Source organism: Notamacropus eugenii, chromosome 3 (assembly GCF_028372415.1).
Source record: "Notamacropus eugenii isolate mMacEug1 chromosome 3, mMacEug1.pri_v2, whole genome shotgun sequence".
Lineage (NCBI taxonomy): Eukaryota > Metazoa > Chordata > Mammalia > Diprotodontia > Macropodidae > Notamacropus > Notamacropus eugenii.
In genome coordinates this window covers 418,608,779-418,612,777 of record NC_092874.1, presented here as the reverse complement: position 1 = coordinate 418,612,777, position 3,999 = coordinate 418,608,779, and the positions used below count along the sequence as shown (strand labels likewise).

At 31.6% G+C, this 3,999-nt stretch overlaps 1 pseudogene; it reads right to left on the bottom strand.

Moving 5' to 3' along the window:
* Positions 1–3,064: 3,064 nt before the first annotated feature.
* On the bottom strand, positions 3,065–3,776 carry LOC140532263 (E3 ubiquitin-protein ligase RNF138 pseudogene; annotated as a pseudogene).
* Positions 3,777–3,999: the final 223 nt, after the last annotated feature.

Below are 3,999 nucleotides of genomic sequence, written 5' to 3'. Positions count from 1 at the left end.
ATCATGTTAAATGACCATTTTTTCCCTTGAAATCTTACAGCAAGTTTTGCTGGGTAGGTTGTTTTGGTTGCAATTCTAGCTTCTATGACTTCTGGAATATCATATTCTAAGCCCAGCAATAGTTTATAGCTTTGTGATATTTGAATAAATTTTTTTCAGACTTCTTGAAGGTTTTTTCCCCTATTGGACCTGAGTGCCCTATGATTTGGATATAATATTTCTGAGATTTTTCATTTTGAGATCTCTTTCAAGTGGTGATTGGTGGATTCTTTCAATTTCTATTTTATGCTCCACTTCTAAGCTATCAGGGCAGTTTTATTTGCTAATATTTTGAAAGGTGATGTCTAGGGGTTTATTTTTATTAAAACATAGATTTCAAGTGATAAAATAATTCTAAAATTATCTATTGTGGATTTATTTTCCATATCAGTTATTTTTTCCAATGAGATATTGTACATTTTATACTTTTTTTTATTCTTTTGACTTTGTTTGATTTTTTGCTTGCAGTCATTATTTTCTACTTCTTCAATTCTAATTTCTAAGGAATTATTTTCTTCATTGCATTTTTGTACCTTTTCCCATCTGGCCAATTGTACTTTTAAAGCAGCTCTCTTTGGTGAATTCTTGTGCTTCTTTCACATCTAGTCAATTCCTTTTTTTTTCTTTAGAAGAGGAAAAATATTTCAATTGAAAAATAAATCAATTTATCTCGGATAAGACAGTGTGCTTTACAACATAAAATATAATTGCTTGAAGAAAATGGTTTTCCTAAGTGGTATGGTAAAATTTAAGCATTTCAATTCAAGCATCAACTATGTTTCTCTCCCCTACTCACATAAAAACTGTGATAGGTTTTTATTCTGAACTTATATTATAAACTCATTAATCCTAGCCCTTCCTTAATTCATTAATAAATAGAAGACATTCTGAAACTATAATTTCTGATTGTTTCAGTTTCTTTATTCCCAGTCTTAGAATTTTTATTCCATATGCAGGGATTCTCAAATAGAAACAAAGAACATTAACATTACCTTTATGTAAAAGTCTTACAGATATCAAAAGAGAAAAGACCATTTCAAATATTACAGATATTTAACTTAGTCACCAACTAACAGGCTATAGTGTTTCAAAAAGACAATTCTATCAAATGAACTACCACTCAATTTATGTATCATAACCAGTTAACCTTACAAAGTTCTCCAAGTCTCAGCATACACTTTGATATATTTAAATAATTCAGTTATTGAATTTATTGTTTTAAGCTGGAAAAAAAAAAAAACCTTAGGTCAAAGTCTTTTCTTTTTTTAAAATTTTAATTGTAATTTCAAGGGTAAACACAATGATTATATGCAAGTATGTAGGTAACTTTCACTCTCTGGAGTGACAGAACAAAGGCTATGCTCATTTACATGTATGGCGTGATTATCGCAGAAAGGCATTGATTAAGTTTCTCTTGTTTGACTGATTTTTTTGTTTTATAAAATACCACTTCCAAAATTACCATCTTTATTAATTCGGTTAAGAAATGTTCACTGTAGAAAAGCTAACACTGAGGGTTTGAATACAACCAAAAGAGATATTTTTTGCACTCTATGTGTATTAGCAGCAAACTACTTTTGAGGTTTCCATTTTCTGCTGTTTTTTTTAAGATAGCATAAACGGTATACAGTAGTGCGGAATGTCAGAGTCCTCCCTTTATCCGAATTCTGTGATTTAGGCCTTCTAATACAAGGTAATTTGTGATGCATGTGCTAGCACACACTCCCACAAGTATAACTTCCCCCCAAAAAATGTGCAGGATAATCCTGTTACCACAGAGTCCTGAGACAGACTTTCTAGCTTAAGAATTTGTTCTCATTACCTTCATCTCACCTCCTTCTTATGGCATAATCCAGGAGGGCTACACATGCTGGTAAACTCACCCCTCCTCCCACTAATCCACATACAGCTGCACACAGAGATGTATTAGCAACCAACTGGACAACCCAGTATTTGGTTTGAGTTGATTTTTTTGGAAATTTTGGTGATTATACAATAACAAGTCAAATTAAAAACTATTTGACCTCCATAGCTTTTCTATTTTTTCAGGTCTAGCAGGTAATGATGCATGTATATTATGTGTGAAAGTGATAAAAATGTATAGTGTATACCTTGGCCTTTATGAATGAAAGAGATTTTCTTATATACATAGGAGAGGATATGTGTCATTTAAATATCTGTTTATCAGCATGTAATACCACCAACCTGAAAAACATTTCATTAAACACATTGCTGTCATTACTACGTAGAATAGCCACTATGAAGTAACTGTTGCTTTTGTGTTAAAGGTCATTGACAGTCAAAGATTAGGGCATCCCACTTTAAACTGTCTTCCACAAAAAATGAGATTACTTTTCCTTTGATAATAGCATATAATTTCTTCCTAATGACTAAAAAGAAATCACTCAGCTATGTAATACTCCATGTTTTTAACATAAGTAAACAGAATGGTAACATTCACCTTCCTTTCTTTAAGTATTCATATTATTAAAGGAATCTCACTACTCTTCAAAATATCAAAATCTATAAACATAATTTTAAGATTAATTTTTCAACTACAAATTACACAAAGAGATGAATTTCCATTAAATTCTCACAATTTCCATTTTGATGGTAAAATAACTGGCTCAGATTTATAAGAGTTTAATTTGATCCATTTAAAATCGTTACTATTATTTACTGCAAAATAAACCAAGTGGGAAAAATGCAAAAAATAAAAGTGAGAAATGAGAAATTTAAGAAAGCTTAACATAGGAAAGGATAAGGTACAACAGCAGAATCCATTTTTCACCATCACCACAGGGAAGTCCCTTTCCATACTTTTAAATTGATACCATAACCTCCATTTTTAAGGATGAAAAAACAATGTTTTTTAAAAGTCCACTCTTGTTTTACAATAAAATGAAAAAATAGACAATTCCATTTTATGATTATAAACATCAGGTTACTGACACATGAATTCAGGTAGGTTTTCTATCAAAAATGGAACTTGCAGATAGATAGAAGATTCAGATGATGACAACCTTCAGAAGTTTACTTGATAAGATTCTTCAACAGCAGTTTGATATTGTTTGCTCATCTAACTGAAGATTCACAAATTCTCCATAAATAAAATGAAGTCTTTGATCTAAATAGCTAATAGAATTTCTAGTAACTTGTTTAGGCTATCCCACTTTAAGAGACACACAAATAAGAAATGCAAAAGGGACTTTTTGAAAGATTATTACAATGATTCAGTAAATGTCTTGTAAAATTTGCTTCTTGACTGAAGGAGCACTTAAATGTGGGATGCCCCATAGAACTTGCATCTTCTCGATAGATCTCTGTGCTATCAGATGTGAATGTCTCACTCCTATTACTATCCACTATTGAATCTTGAGAAATTGGAACAATAGAGGACACAGCATACTCATTTTAATACTTCATATAATATTTGTAATTATGTCTCATGCAATAAAATTTGATCTGCATTTGCAGCTACCAGAAAACTTCCTCATGAAATTTTCAATATCTAAGGCCTATTCAGGATATACTCATTCTCTTACTGGTTACATTTCCATGATAGAGAGTATAGCGAGTTCCACTTTCTCTCATAGGAGTCAGGAAACATTTTCTCAGAAAAAAGAAATGTGCTGACAGTCTGCAGATCACACCCAGAGCTTGAACACCTCCTGACAACTCAAGCAGTAGAAGTCACCTTTGGTTTAAGATGTGGCAACCAAGAGCATCTTAGTCATAGCACCAGGCTACAGATAGGTGATGATGGTAGCAGTAATGGCTCCCAAATTCTGTTTTTAAGGTGTTATTTTTCTTTGTATATTTGTGCCTCTTATCATTTAGCCAACCTTTTAAAATGTTTTTTTTCTTTAGTGTTTTTTGTCCCTCTTTACCTCTTCAAAATTTTCTTGCTTCATTTTCAGTTCTTTTCCAAATTTTCACTCTATTGTTCTTATTTGATGT